This window comes from Taeniopygia guttata, chromosome 2 (genome assembly GCF_048771995.1).
Source record: "Taeniopygia guttata chromosome 2, bTaeGut7.mat, whole genome shotgun sequence".
Lineage (NCBI taxonomy): Eukaryota > Metazoa > Chordata > Aves > Passeriformes > Estrildidae > Taeniopygia > Taeniopygia guttata.
Window position 1 is genome coordinate 141170808 of NC_133026.1, and position 26317 is coordinate 141197124.

The following is a 26317-nucleotide window of genomic DNA, read 5'->3' on the forward strand; positions in this document are numbered from 1 at the left end:
ACAAGACCTGCATTTATTTGGTCACAATAAGAAACATTCCTTAAAGCTTGAAAATCAGTTGTCCGCCCAGCAGTTGAACACAATTGAGTTCTACATTAGGCAGAATATTTTCATTCAATGCACAAATTCCTCTAATGATTCCCTGTCCAAGAAAAAAAAAAAAAAAAAAAAACCAAAAAAACACCAAAACCAAAACCAAACAAACAAAAAAAACAAACCCCAAAAAACCCCTTCGCATTATAAAAAGTACTTACAGGTTTGTCTTAAATGTGGTTCTTTATTATTTTGAGGGTAATGATGATGGTAATGTTGATGATGTTATATTTCTTGAGGTTCATTTGCCCAGCTTCAAAGAGGAAATTGGATCTAGGATCATTCAAAGCTTCATCAAATGGAGAAGCTGTAAAATAAAAATTACTTCCTGCCACAGTTCTAATAAACCTCCTCTTCCTGCATCTCCTTCCCTCTCCCTCCATGTATAACATTTCCCCAGTAGGTTCATAATGATGATTTAATCTCCTTCACTCTTGCTTTATGGAAGCCAGTAGCTGGATCTCTATTTAGATTGATTGTTCTTCACTTGTTATTAACAAGTGGTAAATTAATGGAGATGAGCAAAAATGAAAGAGGAGATTTAAATCCAGCTTCCTCTGCACCACAGGGTTTTGATTTCAGACAGTTTATTCCTAATTTGAAGACAATGACAGTGAATTGATAATATTCTGGAGTGTGTTAAGATTCAGTGTGAAGGTTGATAAATCATTTTGTGGCCTTTTTTATTCAGATCTAGTTAGCATCCAAAACAGGTCTTAATTCTTCCCTGATGGTGCTGTATCTGGTGTCTTTCCCCTTCATTTCAAAAACTTCACACAGACTGGCTACGTTGCAATGAATAGTGCTATAATATTCCTTATATGCTCCTTGTAACTTTTGCAATTGCTTCATAACTGGTGCTCCAATTTCTCTGCTGTTCTCAGTACAAAAGACTGAACATATCAGTTTATACAAAATTTTAAAATTATTCTTTCACCTCCAGGTGGAAATTACCTCTGGCAGGTTTCTGTTGGAGAGCAGGGTCTTATGTGAGCTCCATTCCTGATGGAAAGAAGATAAGAAATCTGCATATTAGTAGAAATGTTATAATTATAATCATAATCATTATTATTATTATTATTATTAATGTTGATGGTACTGTTGTTTTTATTTAGCAATAATTATGATAAGAATAATAATCATAACATTGCTATAACCAAAATACTAGGTTATTTGTACCACATTTTAAATTATGACTTCAGTCCAAAGCAGCACTATTTCAATTTTTGTCTTGACAGCCTGCTTAGAAAAAAGCTCAGTGAACAGCTGCAGGTTTCCAATTCCAAATTGTTCATAAAAGGAATGCCACAATTTTAAACATAAGGAGTTAACAAAGTACTACACCTTCCAAGGTACTTCAAATTGGATGGATTTCAGTCTCTCATTAGGATTCACATGACTTTTCAGTGGTAATTTCTCCATTGTTCCAGTCACTTCTTTAACTCCTTGTTTTCTATGGGAAAATAATGTTGTGGAGACTTTTGCAATACACACTCCACTTGTAAGTCAACCTCTCATGCTAAGTGTTTGATCTCAGGTGCAGGCAAAGAGGAAAAACAGCTCTTGAAAGGAGGCTTTTTCAGATCTAGGAAAAGAATGTGAAAATCATCAGAAGCAGCTCATTTCTGTCACAGCTCACTTTAAATATAAACATGGGATTTACAAAATCTTCTTATGGGGGCTATAATCATGTCATGGACCCTGTTGCACTATTTGTAAATCTGTGAAATATTTCCAATGTGAAAGCCATTTCCAACATTAGCCATTTCCATGGTCTTTCTAGTTCAGTAGCCATTAAAACAGTTAGGATCAAGACCGTGACAGAAAGCATTAGATGAAGAAGACAAGAAATAATTCCAGTACAAAGCAAATATTGCTATATTGTGTACAGCAAACAAAGGTGGGTGCACAGTAAGTAAAATGTTGAAGAATACTGAAAAATTTGGAAAACCTACAATTCAATTACTGTTGTGGGAGCAAGATACTGAGATAGAAGTTTCAAGCCAAAAATGTTCTCTGATACTCTGCAGGAGTGATTGAAATGAATGTTTCCCCTAGATTTACTTTTCTACCTCTCACAGCTGTGAGATTATAATGGGTTATATGAGTAGTCTAACTGGAAAGTAGGAAAACTAAATTGTTTATTGATGGAATGGAATTAACAGTAATAGTTGAAACTGAAGATGAGTGCAAGGAATTCATTAGATCCCCAAGATGCTGTCTCTGCCATAAAAGGCAGATGCAATTCAGTGATGATAGATATAAGATAAAGCACATGGGAATCCACACATATACCATCATGAGCTCTAAATTAGCTATTGCCATCAAGGACACCTTGGAGTCACTTTGTATAGCTCTCTGGTGGTCAACATGCAAGCAGAAAGTCAGGAATTTTTTTGGAAATGAATAGAGAATAAAGCCGGAAACTTATGTCACTTCGTAGCTAATCATATCACAAGTTGCTATATGACACAAAGAAAAATTATAAGGAACTTTTATAGAATGAACAGAATACACATGAGAAAAAGGATCACTGTGGGTTTGCACTTGCCTCAAGCTATTACCAAATGTCTGCTCCTGGCTATTTTTGAAGGAAAGCTGGGTGACAGAGTTGATCTTAGGTTAGAGACCATAAGAGACCATTCTTCTAGTCATTAATTTCTTGCATTCATGCTTTTTAAGTAGGAGAGTTTCTCAATGTATCCAACAGGTATTTAACATATGGTTTTAAGGCACTTCACCATTACATTCCTTTAAGAACTTTGGTTGCCACATAGATATAGTAGCAGGTCCTAACTAGTCTTTAAACATAATGTCCAATCATAAGCTGGTTTAGCCTGATTTACTGAAAAAAAACCCACATAGTGCCAGATGAGATTACTGCTCACATACTGTAGAATGCACCTGGCTAGGAATGATGCCAGATATATGTCTCAACAGACTTCATGTTGAAATTCAATGAAAGAATGTATCAAATACACTCTTATGTACATCCTTCTGCAATAAAAATAATATTTTTTTTTTAAAAGAGGTCTTATATACATTGAAATAATAGGTATACTGGGTCTTTTTCCTCATGAGAGATGCTGGAGGCATTAAATATATTACATAAAATGTACACATAAATGATATAGTATATTGTATAGATCTTTGTTCTGAATTCTGAAATTATCTGAATGCATTCTTTGAAAATGCCATTGTTCAGCTTCTTTTTTTTTTTTTCTTCTTCTTCTTTTTTTTTTTTTTTTTTGAATCCTGATTCTTTTGGTTCTGCTCTGTGGTTAGCATCTCTAGTGCCCTCAATATGATACTTTAAGAACAATGTCTGAACTAGAAAAGTATGCTGTAATTGAGTGTTAATGTAAAAAATTTCATGAGCTTTATGACAGACTCTTCCAGGAAGCCACTGGACAAGCTTTCCTGGCATCTGGGCATCAGATTTTCAGTGCTTAATTCATTTTCCTTTTCTTAACATGAGCCTAAATTTTATGTTTAATCAACTCAGTTTTTCTGCCAACGCTGCTATGGATGGCATGAACACAGCAGCAGGTAGATCCTCTGCTCTGTACTGACTTGAAGCAGTGAGCGCGTTGTGCTGGGGGCTGGAAGACTCAGCAGAAGCGAGCGAGAGATTGCTGAGCTGGATTTGCTTGAGCAGAGCCTCAACCTTTGCAGGAATCCTCCTTGGGCAGAGCTGCACCTGCTGCCTCAGGGGCTTTAGCAGCAGGGCAGTTTCTGAAGCTTGGTGAAGCTGTGCCCCCACCCAGCATAGCTGTTTGGAAAAGGACTCTCTACTGATTTTTTTCACTTCATTACTGTTTAAAAAGCACCCACTTTGCATTAGCCTGTGCAGAAGAGCTTAGCAAGGCCATTTTCTCACAGGATACCCACTCTGGAGGCAAAGCCAGCTGAAGGACCTGCCCTCTCCTCCTCAGCTCTCTCCTCTGCCTGCTTATTCCTGTCCCTGGTTCCTGTCTCAGGTAACAAAATCAGCTCAGTTTAGAATAAATCCTTTCCAGATTTAGTTCTGGAAAACACTGTATGCAATCTTTAGGTAATTGTCTCACCACATCTGAGGTGCCAGTCAACTGGGGAGGAAGGGGAAGACATGGATGGCTGTGGTTAGTGAGGGGATAGGACAAGAGAATTTTAAAAGTTGTTCTGTAAATAAAACTAGTATCTGTCTGCACTGCACTTGACTGTTGCAGGAATAACCCAGCAGCAAATTACTGTTCTCTGAAGCCAGGGAGAGTCAGAAAGATAATTATACTTACAAAAAGTAATGTTTCCTTGAGTGTGGTTTGGGTGCTGCCATCTGTGCCAGGTTCTGTTGGAGGCAGTGGCCATCCCTCACGTTTTCCACATGCTTGTGGAAATTGGGTGTAGGGCTAATTTTTCTGTGGGAGCACCCTGGTAGGTTTGGTGTGTGGTCAGGCAGAGCATCACAGTGCTGCTGCCTGCACTGCTGGTGGCTGAGCCAGTGGCTGAGGGGACTGGCTGTCGGGACTGCTGTCAGACACACAGGTCAGGATGAGTTCAGGCACGTCCCCTTCTGTGGTTCTCAGATCCTCCACACCAGCTCAGGATACCAAATATCTCCTAGACATAAAAACCCTCTCCTTCTCCTAGCTTTTCCTCCCCATTCTCTCCATCCCTCTTTTCTTTCTCTATTGCTTTTCTGCTCCCCACCTTTCCTGTAAGACCTGGGATGTGATTGTCCCACGTGGTGCAGCACTGATAGCTCCTCAGCCAGAGTGCCACATCAGTTATTTGGCATCTTTGCCTTAGTCCCACATGTGTTTCATTTAAACCCAGGCCAGCAGTTATATCGTGTGGTCCTGGCCCCATTCAGCCATCCTGTTCTACCCTCTCTGTGTGGGAGTTTAAGCCAGCACTCTTGGCCACCTCTGTAGGCTAAATTTAATGACAAGGGAGAAATCACCCTGACAAAATGCATACACAGCTCCCTACACTAAATCACAGATGCTAAATCACACTCTCTGCCAGTCAAGCTCAGGATGAGAATTCACTTCATGAACACTCCCCTTGATTTAAATAGAGGGGTATGCCAGCTATTTTTAATTTACGAGTCCACCTCAGTGTTGTTGCTGGTGGCCACTATATTGCTGTGATGCACTAAGCATATAATAAAATTTCCCAACACATGCTGTCACAGAAATTCTCTGTCTGTACTGTGTTACTTTGACAGTTACACTTGTGTGGGGTCTGAAACTTGTCATTCTTCATCTTTTCATAAGATGAAACTTCATTACATTTATATTTGTCTAGAAGGTTGAAATCTTCGTTTATTTTTGCAGGGTATAGTGATGGCATAAACAGCATTTATGACAGACTAACTACACTAACCGTTATGTTCTCTACTAAGAAAGAGAGAAGGTAAGTTTGCATCTCAGACAAATATAGTGAGTTTTTTTGCCACTTCAGCTGTGTCTATATAATGGTGTCCTTAACAAATGTTTGCTTGTTAAGGACTGCACCTCAATTAACCTAAATGGTTTTCAAATTGAAACAGAAAGAGAAATGCATGAAAAGGCCACTTATAGGCAATTCGGAGTGAATTGCTGCAATTTATTGCCAGCTTGAAACTCTGAGATGGACCAAAGGTAAATCACTGCATTCTGAAACTAAGAAAAATGATCTACAAATTTTTCCTTCCTTGTTGAATTTGAAGAGAAAACAAACTGGCTCTTGAGTACATAAGAATATGTTGTTCTACCACTGCAGAACATTTTTAGCTTTCTACAGACATGATTTTATCCTTATGCTGATAGGTCTTCCCATCTTGAATGAAGAGCTGAGTCTCTTCAGAGACTTTTTATGGCATCTTAGCCATTGCTGAGCTGAAGACCCAGTATGTTCCCTCATCAGAGCAGCAGGAGCTGCTTCTGCCAGGGCCTTTTCACGTCTGCCTGGCTTTAGCACCAGGTGAAATTCACTCCAACAGGAGAGACAAATGTTCCTCTTGTGAGAGGAGTCTAGCCAGGGTACTCCGACACTCAAAAAAATGGTGCAAAGGGCATTAAACTGAAATAATTTGGTCCCCACAGGATCCCTTCAATCATAACACAAAGTTTATTTTTAAAGTCTTACTATGTTTTAAGCTGTCATCATTAGCTCTGATAAGCAGCTTCCTGTCTGTATAAAAGCCACAACTTCAGGGCAACCAGGATCATCTGAGCAGGGCAGCCCCTGCTGAAGGGAGGCTGGGGGAGAAACTGACTCAGTAGCTCCATTCCAATAAGCAAACTGTGATCAAAACATGCAAAAAATTTGCCGTCTTTTTTCAATTTGAAGATGGGCATAATCTAAATACAGTTAATACTGTATTAATGTAACTGTTGCACATCTTTCATTATTGATAAATTAGGAGAAGCAAGGCACCTTGGAATCAGAAATTTAAAGCTATGATGTCTGTAGCAACCAAAACTGCACTAAATATGTTAAAGAGCTTAAAAGAAAATCTTTAATCTAAAAATCTTCTGATCTGGAACACAATGAGTTGATGTTTTTGCCTACATCCTAAGCATGGGAGAGCTGGATGAGAATCAAATATTTACAAAATGTGTATAACTTATTCAAAAGTACAGTACACTACCCTGCCTGCATGCAGTGGAGTCCTCCTAGGTAGGGTCAAACTGGAATTTCCTAGCTTTGTTAAGAAGTGCTGACCCATGAAACCTTGTTGATAACTTGTGTGCTTTCATGAACAATTTGCTGCAAAAGGAAAAAATCACTTTTTGCTAATAATAAGACATCTTTTCTTGAACAGTAGCAGCACATTTGCTCCACGGGTCTTTGTCATAGAATCTTGCTCACTAAAGATTTCCAGTCATCAGCTAGGTAAAATCCAACTTTGTTATCTGGGATCCTACGGAACATCATTTTTTTGTGTGTCCGTTCACTGCTGTTTATTTTAAGTTATTTCCAGACTTTGCTTTCCTGAAAGATCCTTGCACTCTAACAGGGGCTACCCCATGTGGCTGCACTGCAGCCTACTCCATGTTTATCCACTGGTGCAAGCAGAGGAGACAGCGAGGCGGTGTGAGCAGGAAACAAGACAATAACAAAGGTGGAATATGACTTGAGGAAATTCCAGAAGTCCTCAAGGAAACAATGAGAAAATATTAATTAAAGAATGTCTCTTTGTCTGACTCCAGTCAGATTAGCAATAAACCCTAAACCTTGATGTTGATTGGAGAGGAGAAAGGAGAGAGTGCAGATGGCTATTGCTAGAAATGAATGTCCAGTAATGAGAGGAACATAGGTGGAATTGGGTGGGATGGGATTCCAAAAGAACTCAGAGTGAGAGAATTTACCTGAGGTGATGAGCTACTGTGTACTAGGAATATGCAGTTTTTGCTGCTGGGATTTTTCCTTTTTTTGTTGTAATGTATTTAAAGGAGTAGGCAATGACTTCATAAGTGGTTTTTAGCCTTAATCTCATCCACTGTTCAGACACTCTTGAGAAAAAGTGCTTGGTAGTAATGGGAGGTGAAGAAATCTCCCATGCACCCACAGCTGGAACTGTCTGCTGGGTGGCACTGAGGGCATTTGAGCATTGGAATTGCAATTGAGCACAGATACAGTGATAAATGAGGCTGTATTTGACACAAGGGAAATGAACTTGAATAATCCTCAAAACTAATCCTCAGTGCTGGTTCTGAAGACCCTCCAATCATACTTCTTCCTTTGTAGCTGTCATGCCCTACTTTAATTTCTGTCCTCACTATCTTTCTCTTTGATTTTAACTGGACTAAAGGAAGTGCCATCCATGGGATTTAGTGCACAGTCCTAAACTGCATTGCAAGGAAACAATGTCTAGGAATGCTGGACAAAACATGACCTTTCTAGGTAATCACCTGTGGCCACAAGAGAAACTTGGATCATTGAGGTGCAGTTTCTGATTCTAGAACTGCTATTTCCCTGCACTTATGTTGCTGCTTTTGTCAAAGTCTTGAGAGACAGTTAAGCCTGATGAATGCATCTAAGTTTCTGCACAAAAAAAAAAAAAAAAAAAAAAAAAAAAAAAAAAAAACCAAACCAAAAAAACCACTTCAACTGAAATCTTATCTAATGCTGATCACCCTGGAAATTTCTGCCCTCAGAGCAGTACTGGTAGCTCTTGTCCCAGGCAGTGATGTGTCTGTATTGTTTTCAGGTTTGGGCAAGTGAATTACTGGGTTTTGTGTATCTTATGAAATACTCTATCTGTATTCCCATTAAACATTGGCAAATGTGGACAGAACTGTGCCTCTTGCTATGTGATGGTACATAATGACATGCAGCCACTTCTAATTTATATTAAAACTCAGTACACTGAAAAACACATAAAAAGCACTACCAATCAAGACAGAGAGGAACAGCAATCATGTTTTGGCTGAGCTTGTTTTTCATGCTCATTGTTCTTCCCCTCTGTGTTGCACATTACTAACATTTCTAGCAGCAGTTGAAGAATGATTAGATTCCTCCTCCCACTTTGCTTCTCCCTCATCTTCTTACTTTTTTCCTCTCAAATAATATATCTAGTCATTTAAAAAAAAACATGACTTCTTTCTATCAGTGTCTAAAGTGCAGAAATTGAGAGCTTTCTACCTTATTGCAGAAGTAAACCCTGTTACTGTTGGTGAGTGAGGCTTTGCAGCTACCAGGCTCTGGAAAGCCATGGCACAGTGGCTTCTTCCCTCTTTCTCACTGTTACAAACTGGGGAGACCCTTCACTGCTTGTGAAGTGAGGGAAAAATCAACAACCACCTTCACTACTCTGCATGGATCATCCACTGTCTATTATGAGCTGAAAATACCATCATAAGAAGCATTAAGAAGGCACAGCTACCAGTAATGAGCATATGTGTATCTCTATTATACTGATTTTAAGATAACAAGGTATAGTGAATGCAAAGGGCCTCACTGAGTCTAAAAAAAAAAAAAAAAAAAAAAAAATTCAAAAAAACAGTAGAAAAAATAGAGAAAAAATAAAACCCTGCCCTAAGTAGTTCTTTTTCTTCTTGAAGGCTGTTAATGAAAAGGGAAAAAAACTAACACTTGAAATGAAAGACATTGAGGACCTGCTTGTCCTCGTGCACATTCACTGTGTGCTGAAGCCTGTAACAATGAAAGGAAATGATAGCAGAGCAGCATTGCCCTCCCTCAGACTGAGAAACTTTCACTGCAAAAGCATTTTAAAAGAATAACCCAGAGTACCGTAATTAAAGCTGATTCGGTTTCTCAAAAGACGGCTTCAAGCTTTTGTGCTGAACCTTCACAAATTCCACAGGGCTTTATTATTAATTGTGTTCCCCCCGCACACTGCTCTCTTTGGGATGTTTCTGCTGTCACAGGCTCAGTATTTCTCACAGGCTTTCTGTACATAACTGAGACTTGTCAGGAGAGGGGAATGTTTTTCCAAGCATTTTTCCCCTTTGTCCTGCCTCTCTTGTGCCTTGTTCCCTTGGTAATTTTTTGTTTGCTTGCTTTTTAATTTTCTTCAGCATTTTCTTTCAGAAAGTCTCTGGTGGAAAGGGAATGACATTGGGGCTGGATGCTTTTCTTTCACCACTCAGATCATATGTCACACCCACCTGGGATCATTGCTCCTGAACAACTGGTCTCTTGCAGGAGCTGCTTGACTCACTACAGGGCAGGCAGTGGGTGGCAGATGAATGCAGCTGTGGGTGCAACACACACACCTGGCCTTGGATCCAGATTCTACCAGATATCAGGAGAGACAGGAACAGAATTTAAAGGCTGCTGTTAGGCAAGGGAATCAGGGTTGGGAAGCAATCTGTACTAAAGTGAAGAATCAGCCCTTCAGGCTGTATTTCTCTCACAGCCATTTTTCTTATGTTTCACTGTGTTCCTTTTGATTTGTTTTGTGTTCTGTTGCTTTTTTTAACATGGAGATGTGAAAGGCTGAATTTTGTAGCATTTGGAAGACAGGCTATGTATCCTGGAATAAAAGTGAAAGGCAGCACTCTTTATTGTAGTCAAAGAGACTATAACATGAAAGGTAGTGACCCACTGTCATTTAAAGGATACCTCTAAGTAACCATAGACACTGTTGCTACTTTCCCGGTAAAACTCCACTGCTAATATTTTTGCTTCTTTCTGTGATCAGTCATAATATATAGAAAATGTGGGGAAGGAAAAAACAGGTTGCAATTTGACTGGTGCTTGTGCTACTTTAACAAATGGCATTCACTGCTTGATGGTAGTCAGCAGATCACCTTGCAAGGCTACCAGTTTTCCACAGAACTTCATGGATTTCAGCAAAACAGGGTAGATTAGAAGCGGACCTGACTGTGGTTCTTTGGATTTATTGAGCAAGATGTAGATATGTACATATATATAGGCATTTACTTGTGATTTAGTCATCTGCCCTTCCTTTACAGTCAAAAGGAAAAGAAAATTCCCCTGCACCTTTCTTGATTTTAATGAAGCAAATAGCAAATGAACTTGTAATGCCCTAGAAGTGCCTGTTTGTTCCCATTAACTCCTCAGAGAGGTAGAATGATCAGTTTAGATATACTAAGAAATAAATGTCACTGCCTATCTTCACCAGGGGCAAGAAGGAGGATCTGAGAAACTCTGGGCTGGTTAAGCCTCACCATGATCCCTGGGAAGGTGCTGGAACAAAAACCCTGGGAAGCATTCACAAGCCTATCAGTGACAGGAAGGTTACTGGGAGTAGTCAGCATGAATTCAGGAAGGGGAAATCCAGTCTGACCAAACTGATACCCTTCTATGCTAAGATGATACTGACTCCCACAGCATTCATAGATAAACTGGTAATGTATGGACCAAATAACAGGGAGGTAAAGAAGACAGAGTCAAACTCTTCTCAGTTATGTTTATTGAAAGGGCAACAGGAGAAAGGCATGAGCTAATTTGTGGGAAATTGCTTTTAAATGTAACCATAATTTTTTATTATGATGTTGGTCAAACTGAAACTGAAACTGCTTGCCCAGAGAAGTTGTTGAGCTTCAGTCCTTGGAGGTGCTCAAAACCTGGCTGGATGAAGTCCTGGACAATCTGTTACAGTTCACTCCAAACGATATCAAACATATTAAAATATTATTTATTTGTTTATCCAAACCCAAAGTGCTACCAGAGGACAAAAATTCTTGAGTAGGCTTCTGAGTCTTTTGCCAGGTTATTTGTTTCATCTCCACCGTAGTGGAATCAAACCATTGATTGCTCCCATTGACTCAAAGCTCTGCACCCAGGAATGCTCAAAAAAATCAAAACCATTAACAAAGTGTGTGGCAATGCCTTGGATTCTTCTTGGTTGTGAATATAAGCAATGTGTTGGGTTTTTTTTAAAGAGTAACTTCTGAAGTATGCGGTAAAGATCATGAGATCTGGAGAGTTTATCAGCATTGTAAGTGTTGCCCAGGAAGACACAGAGGCACATTAGTATCACACAGACATGATCCAGGACTGGGTTTGCTCACAGCATCATTGACTGGGTTCCAGGGCAGTAAAAGAGAACATAAATTGAGGGGTGAAAGAGAGTTTGTCCATGTCTAAAGTCAATATAAAATTTTCTCCCTTCTCTCTAGAAGAGACCACTAAGCAGGAGAGTTGAACTAGTTTTTAAATTTACCAAAGTGTTTTTTTCTTCTCAAGACCCAGAGGAAAACCAGACTTCTGTAAAGTGAAAGGAACTTGAAGAATTTCTTCTATTTCTTCCAATCTCTATGGAATCTGGCCTTATCTCTCATAGCCTACCTCATTTTGAGACCAGTGGTTATAGTATACTCAGAGAGATGCAAAAAGAAAAATAATAATTCCCATTGTGCTTGGGCAGAAAATAACATCCTGTGTTCTCAATAGCAGACCTGGCCATGTGGTCCAACTTCTGCAACCTCCAGGCTTCAGTACTGAGAGTCCCACCAGCAATGAAATGCTGCCTGCCCGGGCCTCGGCTGGTACAGACTGCAGGAGCGTGTCGTGCTTTGTCTCATGGGTCACTTCCTCTACACAAGTTTCTGCCCCTTCCCCAGCTCCCCAGTGGCTGTGGGGTTCATTTCAGTGCCTCCAGAGTGGAGTTTGTGGTGCCTGACATTCCAGCAGGGCTTGCTGCTTCTGAGCAGTCACTTAGGCTAAAACAAAAATGAGTTACGAAGTGACAAGATAGCTCTAGACACACCAGTGAACTAGAAATAAGTGGAAAGGTCAGTAAAATATTCTTCTGTTGAATTAGAATGTGTGTTCCTTAAGAATACGTGGAAATGGAGAAATAGTTAATGCTTTGCTATTGCACAACATATTTTTAATATATTTCTTATCTCATTAGCACATTGAATAGGTGTTTGAGGAAGGCATGCACCCAAAAGCCCATTCTCTGCAAAAATAAGGGAAAGGAAATGTGCAGACAATAATGTCATGAGACCCAGACACAGAATTTTCTTTAAAATCCCTTTATTTCCCTTTTAACTTCTGATCATGATCTTTAGGAGTAATATTTTTCAAATTTCCTGTGTCCTAGAAGCATTATTAATGGAACACTGAAATGTTTGAACATGCACCAGGTGCAAGACTTTTAAAATCAGATCATTTTCAATTACTGCTGCATTTTGCCCTTTTTCTTACTGCAGCATAGGCATCATTTGAACAGATGATATTTTATGAATTGACCCACTTAAGAGACAATACCATGCAATGTTTGAAGCCGGTATTCTGATCTGGCACATACTTGCAAGTGTTGGTGTCTCTTCTAGTAGCCCTTTGCCTCTACTGAAATCTGACTGCAATAGAAATGGGTGGAAAAGGCAATGCTGAATGTGATAAAATGCCTCTGAAAGCACAATACATAGCTTAATGTACATAGCTCAATGTATTTTGCTCCATCCCTTAACACAGAAGTTAACGACAATGGTTCCAGGTGCTGTGAAAAGAATTTGGGAGCAACAGGACCAAAATGGTTTATTAGGAAAATTTACCTAATGAGAGGGTCACAAAATCAGGACTTGGGCTTACTCTCCCTTTTTGGTAAGTCTCAAGTCTTCCCAGAGGCAGCCCTTCGTTGTGTCCCACTTCCCTATATGGAACATGTGGATCCCAGTACTGTCCTACCCTCTGGAGTGATGATGGCAATGTTTTCAAAAATGATGGTAATGATAAGATTGGGAAAATGCCTATAACAATTAGGAAGGGGTCGAGGAGAATGATGTAGCAGGTATTTCTTCATCATATGTTTTCAACCTTGCAGGAAGTAAGGCATTCCTCTAGGAAATCTTTGCCTGGTGTAAGCACAACTGATTTGATGTTCATCTGAGAGTGACATTCTGGCTAGATCCTGTCAGAAGCTCTTCTGGTAGCTTAGACAGCACTTGAGATATGGAGGATGCCCAAGCACTGAATCATGGTACAATTATAACAAGCTGCTGAACTGTTCCAGAAAACATCTCCGTTTCAAACCATCACGCTTCTCATATTTAGAGTAAATTTTACTGTAATGAGCTTGTTCGTCTAACAGGCTGGAAAATCTGTTAGGAACTGCCAATTTGTACATATTTGCCACTAATAGGCTACTCAAGCACTGTGGAGGTTTCTGTAGCTGTGAAGCCATTCACATGTCCTTTTAGTCTCTCTGGGGATGGATGTTAGATCCATCACAGCCAGCCTCAGAGCCATGATTTGTGTTATGGGTTGTAGTGGCTAGCAAAATTGTCAGTGTCTAGAACTGCATTGTGTTTTGGCTGTCCAAAACCAGCCAGTCATCCCCTCTCCCAAAAAACAGCACTCTTCATGAACAGAATGAAAAGTCACCAGCCGGTGTACATCTGGCAGCAGACAGGTGGTGGAGTAACAGAGTCAGAGCCAAGTCTTGGTGGAGGAGCTCACCAGTGAAAGGGCAGAATGGGCACAGCCTCCAAGGCACATCAGACTCGGATGGATGAAAAATGTCAGGAGACTTAGATTATTAATGAATTAATAATGTCTATTATAGGTTCCAAAAAAAGTGCAGCTCTCTTTGCAATTCTCTATAGTTGCAGTGTGGTTATGTCTGCAAATGAGAATCTGTCCAATGGAGTGAGACCTCTTTTTGGGCTACAAGGTAGCTGCAGTACATATCATAGCTGTGTGAGCTTCCCAGTGTGGGTGTTGGTGGAAGGGACAATAGTTCCTTCCTTGAACCCTGGGCAAGGGCGTTACAAGTTAGACAAAAACTTTTTTTTTCCTCTTTGCAGGGTGAGCTCTTTCTTTGCTGACAGAACAAGTTGCTCAGTGATTTGATGCTTCCTGACTGTTTAGTTACTTTGTACACTTGAATAGAATGAAGTTTTAATCTGAATTATCCCACTTAGATGCAAGGACAAACTCTGCAAAATAGGACTTTGAAAGGCAATATTGTCTTAGTTTTGGTCAGTTTCTATTCCAAGCCACTAGGCCTCAGGAAACAATGCCAGTTATCCCTGAAAAATACTGTCCTTCCTCTGCTGCAGATGGGAAGCAAAAATGAAGGATGTTGCTCCATTCTGCCTACTGCCAAGAGTATTCCCTGATTGTGCCTTCTCAATAGCAGGAAAAAGGCCAGGAGGATGAGGGTCACAAGACCTTCATCATAGTAGACTGTGAATAGAAGCCCAAGGTTTAATAATTTCAGAATATTGACCCAAGATCAGCAACCAGTTTATCAATATGTAGTTATTTATTCAATGTGGGATCAATCTGGCGATCCCAGAAATTAGTGCCCTGGGATCTAGTTTTGGTAGTTTGAGTAAACTTACTTAAATATTACAGGAGTGGAAATGAATAAAGCTGGTGCTCCAGAGGGCACTCTCTAGTACTGTATCAATTTTCAACACAGTAACAAAAGTGCTTGTAATCAATCCTTAAAGTCAATTAAAGCTAAATGCAAGATGTTAAATTCTTTCTATACAGTTTATTTCTCTAAACTCTGTTTTGTTTGGGGCTTTGTTTGTTTGTGTGATTGGGTTTTTAAGTTTCTTTGGGGTTTTTTTGCTTTGTAACATCATGGTTTTTTTGAGTTTGTTAACCAATACATTCAAATCCCAAAGGCTAAACCATGAAATTCTTCAGATAGATTAAGAATAATGAGAGTTTTAAATTTATCTCTTTTTTAGTTGCTATTTGAACTGTTAGAATTTAGGATTTTGATCATTTTGGATTCAGCATTTAATGTTTCCCACTGTAAGCAAGGACTATCATTCTCAAGAATTCCAGGAGACAGTGCTTCTACTACCAAGCACTATATAAAGTGAGAATACAAATGGTATCCAGACTGTGGTGGGGAAGTCCTTCTACCAGTGTAGGATTCTTGCCTGTAACTTGAAAGTTGCAGGCAAGAAACTTCTGGTGCCCCATGATGCAGAAAAAGAGAATTTCACAGGATTCTGACCATTCAAAAAAAGTAACTCACATATTCAGAAGTGGTTTTATTCACCTTCATCACCATTAATTGCTTTGTTTCTGTATGAGTATGATTGCATATAGTGAAGACCTATGGCTTATATCTGTGTGCTTGTATTTGATGAGACTTAGAAATTGCAGTTGAGTGAATCTTACAGTCATTAGGCCTTAGCTCTAAAGAGATGCTCAGAAGTAGCTTAAAGCCTTACTTTTATTGGGACTTTGATTTTTTTTCATTAGAGCTATGCATTAAAAGCCTCAACTTTAATAGAAATTTGGGAGTAAATTGCTGTGCTGCTTCAAAGCTACTAAAGTGGAATCTCATATAGCTGCAAGGACTGCTTGCCCAGTCCGACAGCTCTGCTTCTCACTTTGCTTTCAATTTGTCCATTTTCTCTCTTGCTCAGCATCGCTGCTCCCCTGACAGCCACTTGGATGTGCAGCTGCCATAGTTCTGTCACCTCTCTAGACAGACAGCAAGACGTAGCATCAGTCTCTACTGAAAGACTGATGTGGCATCTTATTTTATCTTGGAGGAGAATACTATGTAAAGGGGTTGGCTTTCAGTATTGTCTTGGTGGTTTTCTGAGTGATTTCTATAGTAGGAAAAGAGGTTTGATCCCCCTTTAGGATCTTGTAAGGTCTGATAGACTCCTGCAGCCCGTATTAAGAGGCTCCACCTGGACTGGAGAATCATAAATTCATAGAATAATTTAGTTTGCAAAATTCCTTTAAGATCATTATATCCAGCCATTCACCCAGCACTGCCAATTCCAACACAGAACCGTGTCCCCAAGTGCCACATCCATAGATTTTAAATACCTCCAGCAATGGTTACTCCACCTCTTTCCTGGGCAGCCTGTTCCAGTGCTTGATAACACTTTCCAAGAATAAATTTTTCCTAATACTTAATCTAAGCCTCCCCTGGAACAACTTGAGGCCATTTCCTCTCATCCTGTCACTCATTAGCTGGAAGATGAGACCAACCCTCACCTCACTACAGCCTCCTTTCAGGCAGTTGTAGAGAGCAACAAGGGCCCTCCTGAGCCTTTTCTCCAGGCTAAACACCCTCAGCTCCCTCAGCTGCTCCTCATCAGATCTGTGCTCCAGACCCTTTGGTAGGTTCAGGGAAGCTTGGATCAGGGGAAGTGATGCAAGGAAAATCTCCAATTCTTTCACTGTTCTCCTCTTGGGGAGAATACATTCTCCAACTTATGAGCTCAGATGGAAATAACCATCTAATTTACACTACATGTAATAATTTTCTTCATATTTTTGATTCTTGATTTCAACTGCCTGTTGTCTAGAAATATTTTTCACTACTGCATTCTGAGAGGGCTTAATTTGGAAGTTTTCACATATATGTATTTTTTGCCTTTGCCAAATTCCCATCACAGGCAAATATCGTGTCCTGTAAAGTCATCCAAAAAGCAATTCTTTCAATAAAGCACTTTGTAGTTTGTACTTATAAATACTGGTTAGTTTAATTGCTGCTCTAACTGTTGTGACAGAATATTCTCACAAGACATTGCAAAAACACCCCTCTAACCCTCTTTCCTTAAATTACATGAACAAGTCTAGTAAAAACAGTGAAAGTTTGAAAACCTGGGATTTTCAGATAAGTTTTTGAACTAGATAGCTTTTTAGATGGTTAATGTATATTTAAAAAAGAATTGTTGGAGAGATCCATTGGGCAGAAGAGTCAGTGGGGGTTATTTCTTGCCAGTTCCCTGTGCTGGTTAGGTTTCCCACCAGAGGTTTGCTCCATGAGAGGAGCCATATCCTGGTTTGTTCTGGTCCAAAAGACCTAGCAAAAAATGTTGCCAAAAGATGGTCCTGTGCAGAATGAGGCATGTGTCTTCCTCCTTGGCAGGTCTTGCAAGGAGCTTTGAAGCAATATTAGCAAATTGTCTTGAATTTAAAGATTTTTTTTGTTTGTTGGTTATGTGCTTTCCAAAGAGAGTGCTTTTCTTCTAAACAGTGTTTTGCCTTGCTAAGCTGAGTTATCACAGGTTTAGCTCTGCTCCTTTTCCTGAGGAGAGGTGCTCTACTAGGTATTGAAGTAAACCCAAGGAATGGCAATAAATTGTGAGACCTGGAACCAAGGGATTAATCCTAGAGGAAAATACCACTTAGGAATAATTCAGAAAAGGTTCTGCAAGCTCTGCATCCTGTATGAGCTCACAGTGGGGCCAGGCACTGCCCCCCTGCCCAGTGTGACAGACATAGTGGAACTCTGGAGGTAGGTCCAGCACCACCCAGGGCTTCAGAGGGGCGATCTCTGCTCCAGGAAATCAAGTTTTACAAAATCAGGACTTAAGTTTGTGAGACAGCTATTATAGTCTTTATTCAAGCAAAATATTTGAACATAAGCTGTGTTGTAAGGGTACAGTTAGTCCACCAGTTTCAGAGAACTGCATACACTTCAGCTTTATCTACTAAGGAAAAGAACTTATCAGGCAATTGTATTTCCACATTGTCATTCTGTTTTCCAGTTCAGTGAGAAGAAGCACTCTGATTTAACTGAGACTTCCCCTGAACAGGCAACTCATCAAAGCAATACAAGGCTATATTATGCATGGAAAATTATATTCTTTCATGTTGTACCTTGGCTTTCTCTCTTAAATGATGATTGGTGGGGGTTTTATTGATGTTCAGCAGCTATATATCAAAGACAGCAGCTCATAAGATCAGAGAGAAATTATGATTGTGTATTAGTGGCTGGTTATTATTTAAAAACAAAGCCTGTATTAGCTACTCCTCCATCAGACACACTCTTGTGGATATTGTTTTATGATTATTCCATTTTCTGAGTCTCACAATTTAAAACAATTTAAAGCTAAGCATAGTAGAGTTTATACTGCTTAAGATATCAAGGGAATTTACATAATGACAAATTTAAACGCGAACACACAAATTAAATAAATACACATGTAAAGGAATATGCTTCAAAAGTTAGCACATTCTTGCTGGCTGGGATTCAGAAGATAATTAAACCCCTCAACCTTCTTGCTGATCATCAATCCAGAAAACATGTAAGTAGGTTTATAGAACAAAAGGCGAAGGTCCCACTCTCAGTATCCTGTCTAGACAATGAGTTGACCTTATTTGAAGTGGTGCACTGGGGGCATCTCCCAGGACTTGAAATCCATGAAAGTTAAGGAGCTAATTGCTGGAGATCAAATCATAGCGTCTAATAGGAAAGGTGTCCAAAATTTGTATGTATTTTGGGAATATTTTCAAAGGGAAAATAGAGCCAAAGAACCTGGGAAGGAAGGCTGCTTAAACTACCATCTGCAATTTCTATCTGTTGCTTGAGCTGTCTTGTTCTGTGCTAAAGTGAATCTTTGCACAGTTGTGCTGTGAGCCATTTTGATGAACTAAGCCAGCTGAATACTGAAACTAATTTTCCTTAGTTTGTTTTCCAGACAGATCAGTTCCTCAGTGTGATTCACTCATGGACAGCCCGAGGAATGATGCTAGGGTGGGAAGGAACAGCAAAGAAGCTGAAATGTAATTATCCCTTTACTGACCATTGACTGCATTATTCATCTACTGCCATGCTGAGAAATATTTTTTTTTAGCAATTTGATGTCTTCTTTACAAGGGCATATAGTGACAGGACAAGGGGGAATGGCTTCAAAGTAAGAAAGAGTAGGTTTAGATTAGATATTAGGGAAAAAATGTTTGCTGTAAGGGTGGTGAGACACTGGAAGAGGTTGCTCAGAGAAGTTGTGACCCATCTCTAGAATTGTTCAAGGCCAGTCTGGTTGGGGCTTTGAGTCTGGTCTAGTAGAAGATATCTGTGACCATGGCAGGGGGCTGGAACAAGATGATCTTTGAAGTCCCTTCCAGCCCAAACTGTTCTATTATTCAGACTGACAGTAATTGTAATAAACTGTGATATGGCTTATCCATATCTCCATATCTCCTTTCTCTTTAGCCCAAAACTTTAGGACCAAGATGTTCAGCATAGTGCCAGAAATAGGCGAGAGACTGAAAAATGCTTTAAAAGTTACAGCATACCTCAATAGTTACCTAATTAACCTGCTTAATCTGGTGAGACTAAAACTATGTTCAAATTGGCTGTTATCTAATTATGGTCTGTTCACTAATATTTTTATAATACTTATTATTTGCATGGCATAACTCATTTCATGTGAATTATGGCTTTTTTTAAAAAAAAAAAAACTATAATTGTGGGAATGTGTAAAATGATCATTTATTCTTTTTCTCTGTATCTTACAGTCTGTGTTTCTATATCAGCTATAGAATATGACTGTAAAAAATGAAGTGTTTATCACAAGGACTTGGGTTTCTTATGATTATTCTCAGCTGGGTTTTGAGGCACAGTTAACCCTTTCGGTGAAAGCATGAATCTTGGCATGATCTCATATAGTGTTGCTATGAAGATTAAATATCAATAGCAAAAGTAATTATCAAACTTTTCACTTAAAGAAGGTCTAGATGTTTTGACTCAGCAGAAAGTGCAGCACACAATTTGAAAATAAGATGCACTTTAATATTCTGAAAAGTAATTTATTGCAAAATGTGAGCACTAAAAAAGTGTATGGGTAGATATATGGATATGAAAGTACTCTGCTTATATCTGATGTCTTGTAGTTATTTTCTTGAAAAACTCTGTGAGATTGTTTTAATTAGTGTTTCTTGAGACAACATAGTTCTCTGTGGGTTAAATAATAAAAGGAAAATTCTGAAAACATGAAGATTTTTATTTTAGGCTACTGAGCCTTGAGTTTGTGCCATAAATTCCATTAGTGTGGGATAGTTGATAGATTTAAATTTGTGAGGAACTGCTTGTTCTAGATTTGTGAGTTTTAGATTCTTTTGGAGATGGCATCATCTGAGGTGGCATCCTCAATAATATCCTTTCTTGAAACCACTTATTTGAAAGCCTGATCTTTAGAATCATAGAATCATTTATGGTGGAAAAAAACCCTTTAAGATCATAAAGACCAATTGTTATCTTAGCACTGCCAGGTACCTCATTTAATAGCCCTTAAAGTGCTACATTTTCATGTCTTGTTAACACCTCCAGGGCTGGTGACTCCACCACTACCTTAGGCAGCATGTTCCAGTGCTTGACAACTGTTTCCATGAAAAATATTTTCCTAATATTCAATTATTCCAAATATTCAAATATTCTAAACCTCCCCTGGTGCAACTTGAGGCTCTTTCATCTTGTCCTATCTGTTGTTGCTTTGGAGAATAGACAGACCCCCACCTGTCTATACCCTCTTTTCAGGGGCTTCTACAGAGTGATAAGGTTCCCCTTGAACTTCCTTTTATCCACACTAAACACACCCAGCTTCCTCAGCTGCTCCTCATAGGACTTGTGCTCTCTTCCCCACCTGCACTGCCCTTCCCTGGACATGCTCCAGTGCCTCCTGCTTGTAGTGAAGGACCCAAAACTTTATTTTTGTGGTACATTTTTCCACTTATATGGGTTTCTTACAAAGGAGATTGCATCCTTCATAAGCAAAGGGTATTAGGAATTAATGCCCACACTCTGAGAAGTGAGGCAGATTTCCCTGATTTCAGAGTTTAGTTCAATTATATGCTCTGTCACAGACAATGGGACCTTTTCCCTCTGGGGTATTAAGGTACTTCCCTAGCCACTGAAAGGCGAGTGTAATAGAATTTAAAAATCCACCCAGTCCTCTGTTCAGCTTTTTGTTAGCTAATTGAATAGGAGGTAGATTGTTTTGAAACCAAAAACCAGGAAACTCACCTTGACATTAAACAAGGCCTGTCAGTGACAAAACGCCTTTAATTCAAGCACTCTTTCTTGCAATGGGGCACAGAGCAGCAGTGACTCGTCCAACCATGACAGGTCTTTGTACCTGCTGGGACCACTGCCTGTGTTCTCCCACCTCCATTATGTCCATCTCTCTCTGCTCTGGCTGCTGCCTTGGCTGTGCAGGCTCTGGGGAGAGGCTGTTTTGTACATCCTTGTATCATTTACACTCCTGCCGGACCCTTACAGCAGTTCAGGTCCTTGAGGGATCTTTGCTGCATGACACCAAACAACCAGCTGAGATGTTTAAATCTGAAAGCTTTTTCCTCCTCACTGTGTGAGCAATCAGGGGAGGAAGAGGAGCTCTTGCCTTGCCTTTCCAGGCTTATTTAGGCATGTAAATTGAGTACTTGACTGAATTGCTCTCTCTCTTCATTGACCACACGGGGAGTCTCCAGAGACTTACGTTCTTATGTCCTGCCTTAGGCATCTAATATCAGACAACTACAAATTGGCTGTGTGCTATCATGATTACAATTTTTTTTCTCTCTAGCTTTATTTATAGCTTTAATCATTTCAGCTATTGTTTGTGTAGTTTCTATGACCTCTTTTTAACAGCAAGATGCAAGTTTTGCTTTTTTACCTTGACCATCTAGGCTAGTTTTCTTATTCTAATAATAATTCACTTCAGAGAGCCTTCATCCACTTTGCAAGCTGCTCTTATTTGCATCCTCCAAAGCCCATGTGAATCACAGAATCACAGAATCATTGGGGTTGAAAGAAACCTTCAAGATAATAATGTACAACTATATACCCAGCACCACCTTAACCACCCCTAACCCTAAGTGTCATGTACAGACTCCTCTTTAACACTTCCAGAGACAGGGACTCCAACAAACTCCCTGTTTGTGGTAACTTATTCCAATGTCTAACCACTGTTTTAGTGAAAAAAAAAAAAATCTGAATAGTACCGAATCTGAACCTCTCCTGGTGCAACTTGAGGCCATTTTCTCTTGTCCTTTCACTTGAGACATGGCAGAAGAGACTATCTCCCACCTGGATACAACCTCCTTTCAAGGAGCTATAGAGAGTGATAAGATCCTCCCAAGCATTCTCTCCTCCAGATGAAACAAACTCAATTCCCTCAGCCATTTCTCATAACAATTATTTTCTAGACCCTTCACCAGCATCATTACTCTTCTTTGGATCACCTCCAGTTCTTCCATGAAGTAGGGAAGGGACCCATAAGACTGATACTAAGAAGATCCCATTTAAATTAACTACATCCAAGATGAAAAACATTATCTGTTAAATGAAAACACTGTGAATATAAAATTTCACCTACATTCTACCAATTTAAAAACATCAGTGGAATGAGAACTGGATTTTAGCTGAGATTCTTGAGAAAGTGAAGTCATAGTTAAAGTTAATTTGGGGGAGTTGAATAACCCATCTTTGCTCATAAAAATGCTGTGGGAGCTTCACTGACTGGAAAGCCAAGATATCCCAATTCTTGATTGCTGGCTCTACACCAAATTGTCTGCAGACAGAATTTTATATGATTTGCTGAAGCTGTCCCCAGTTTCTGGTCTGCTTGACTTTTCAAGCTGATATAAAAATAAATCCTTTCAAGTTTCTTAGCATTGTGGGAAATTATCTAGTTTTATACACTAGCTATTTTTAATAAGTTTTGTTTTCTGGACAAAAGCCTGTACTTATTTCCCTAGGCTAAGCAGGCAGGTTGCACACAGCAAAGCTACACTGGTGTCATGCATTAAGCACAGCTCCCAAAATTAGTGACTATCTGTGGATACAGCCCACTGCCAGAAAACCCGAGGAGCAGAAAATGCCTAAAATGCTTGACTCCAAAGAAGTGCTTGTAACTTGTGCTTGTAAGAGTGATTGACTGACTTTTTATTTACTAGGGATTGTCTTTTCCAGGAGGAACCTTCTGCCTTTGTGCTTGTTACTGTCCTGGTAAATGAAATAAGAAAATAGTTTTGCTTGAACTCATTCATTTTAGCATCTGTGAGACTCAAGAGGAGATTTGATCTGCTAAAAGTGATATGTCATTCATATAATTATATTCTGGATAGAATGCATTCAAATATTTTTATTTAAGGTTCAACCAAAATAATCAGCTTCCTTTTTGCACAAGATACTACATCCTTTACACTTTTGCATTCTTTAAACTATGCTTTTATAACATTTTTAAAAGTAACCACAGCTTTCAGTTTATTTGAAAAAATATTATAATTTTCACATGCATTTAATTAAAATTTGAAGAAATTTAAATGGTGGCATGAAGCAGATTTCTGCTGGAATAGAATGTGAGAAAAAACACCCCCTAAGATGCAGCAGAATTTTTTTATGTTCCCACTGTTCATACTTTGTCATTAATTTCCTATTATTTTTAGAAAGTGTTCTGTGGTAGATATTTTCTTATTCAGTAATTATTAGAAGTACAGATCTCTTCATACAGAACTTCAAATAAAGAAGTTAACCACCTTAATTTGACCACTGGCAGCACTGGGGACAGCACAGACCCACCACCACAAATTGTTCTTTTGCTCCACAAACTCCAAATTCGGAATATTTTGTATTCCATTGATTTGCCATACTAAAATACCACACCTTGACTTTGCTTCTGGTTTAAAAAATGTCTGTATTGAAGTAAGAGTTAGAAATTAAACCTAAGCATAAGAAACTTGTTCTGCTTCTCAGTGTCAAATCTGTTGATTGCAGTTACTGCAGTAGATTTTATCTTTCTTCACATTTGGAGAATGAGTGTATCAACATGAATAAGTGATGGGTCTTATTTTCTTTTTATTAATTTTATTCTTTGCTAAGTGTCACTGCCAGCATGGGGTAGCTTGTAATGACCACTAATTTCATGGTCATCTGCAAAGCCTTAATTTGTGGTAGCAATAGGAAAGCTTTTAACAGCCAGATCTGTTTGTAGGTCCCTTGACAGATATTCTTAAGCCCAAAAATCTGTGCATTTTTCAAAAGAGAGAGTCACTTTTAATAGTCTTCTGCTTCAAAGATGTAGTTTAAAACTGCCAAAATTATACTTAATATTTCAATATTTACATTTTAATTTTTTCTCTCTTTTTAAATGCTACAGCTAATGTTTTATGGTTTTAGTATAAAGCGGGTGAAGTTGAAACAAGACATGTATGATTGAGGTTTGCAGTTGACCTTTCTAACATTTTTAATTTGCAGAAATTCTATGTTGAATTTTATCTCCAACATGTGATGGGAAGAAATACCAGAATTTCAACAATCAGTTACAAGATAGGAAAAACATCTAACCTGGCAGACTGTGAGGTTGAGCTGACAAGGCTGAAAGCTAAGAAAATTTGGTTGAGTGGTGGTTGCTGATTAAACATGAAAGGACAATAAATATGTAATATTATAATGGTGATTTTATATACTCCATTTTAAAGGAGAACTGTATTTTAATGAAATCTTAATTTAAACAACAAAGAATTAATTTCTTGCCTTTTTCTTCCCTTCCTAAATTTACAAGAGCCAAATAAAATTAGAGCCTTTCTTTGAACATTTTAAAGATTTTACTACTTTTGGACTGCCTGGATACTTGCTTTTATTAATATTTTATCCTCCCTCTTCCCTTGAATTGCATTTTTCGCGGCAATGCTTTAATTAAAGGGAGCTGAGAAGCAGAAGAATTGTTCTTCAAATCTTCAATTGAAATAAAATGGGGTTTGGTGCTGTCAACGTGAGACTGAATGGTTAACTCTTGAGGTTTTATTTATATCAATTATAATTGACCATCCTGCAATTATAACATGGATAAATGATACGGACATGTAACTGCTGTGATTTTTCATACCCAGGACTGTAGTTTGCAGAGCCTTTTATGTTGTGTAGCTAAATAGGTATTAATATGGTGTGGTAACAGTCACCTATCCAACTCAGGTTGCAACATGCCATCCTCACTAACTCCTGTATGTCCTTCTTGCAGGAGAGTTAAATGAAGGGAACATAAATACATGTGACAAAGTCATCAGGGATTAGAAAACAGAATCCAGCAATAAATATGGTAATTAGGCAATTTGAGACTTAAAGCACAGGGTTCTTTGAAAATGCAATTTTGGGACTGAGAACCAGCACTGAAATTTTTACCATTAAGGAGAATTATGATAGAACTGAAACTTTTTAATGACATTTAAACATTTTTATTGGGAATTTAATAACTTTTCTGCTCATGCTAGGGAAATTTTAATGATGAAGCTACGTATAGAGAGCTTTCTGTGCACACCCATCCTCCCTACTCTATCTAATCTCCAGCAGCTGAATTTAGACTCCTCCAACATTCTTTCTATTGCAGTATGATGATGGGGGACTGCTTAGCTAGCAATGAGAACATGGAGTTTCATGATTAACAGTAAATTTGGACAGATAACACAAACAAATTTCATGTACTCGATAATCCTCAGTAAGCTTTGCCATTTTTCAGTATTATCTTCCTCATTAATATCTACATACATTTTTGTGGTCAGTGTTTCCCATTATGATAACATGGTAACAAAGCTAATATCTTGAAGCTTTGTAAGTAGGTGGTTCCTATTAAAGAAGGCTTGATGACTTTTTAAAGTGGAATTCGAATAAGCAAAGATGCCAAGTCTAAATGCATGACAACATTAAAATTTCTTTACATCCATGAGATTTTTCTGCCATGTCACTCTACTCCTCCCCACTCTCCAGTCTGCCATCAGCTACTTAACTGCTCCTCAGCCCATGGGGAAATCTCTTGGTCTTTCAAGCAATGGCAAAGCTCAAATAAGGAATCTGTGCATGGCACCTTGGGGGAATGTATGATGTTAATTCAGTCTTGGTGATGAACCATAAATTCTATGTCACACTTGTGTAGACCAAACCAAGAAATTTGAAGACTTGCACTCTTTCAATATTTCTGAGTGTGAAGGGATGGTAGAACCTTTTTCAACTGTATCTGCAGTAGTGTTATGTTTAATTAGGGACCATTACTGATCACTAATAAAAGAATAATGAAGCAAGTATCACTGTAACTCGCAAAATTATTAA

At 38.8% G+C, this 26317-nt stretch overlaps 1 protein-coding gene across 1 annotated transcript in view; it reads right to left on the minus strand.

The window, feature by feature from the left end:
- Window positions 1-238: 238 nt before the first annotated feature.
- LRATD2 (LRAT domain containing 2) overlaps window positions 239-26317 on the minus strand; it is a 59104-nt gene continuing 33025 nt past the window's right edge. The window contains exons 2-4 of the transcript XR_012054271.1: window positions 1438-1678; window positions 1048-1095; window positions 239-400 (exon numbers count right to left, since the gene is read on the minus strand). The gene's annotated coding sequence lies outside the window, so the exon portion shown is untranslated. The remainder of the gene's footprint in view (window positions 401-1047; window positions 1096-1437; window positions 1679-26317) is intronic.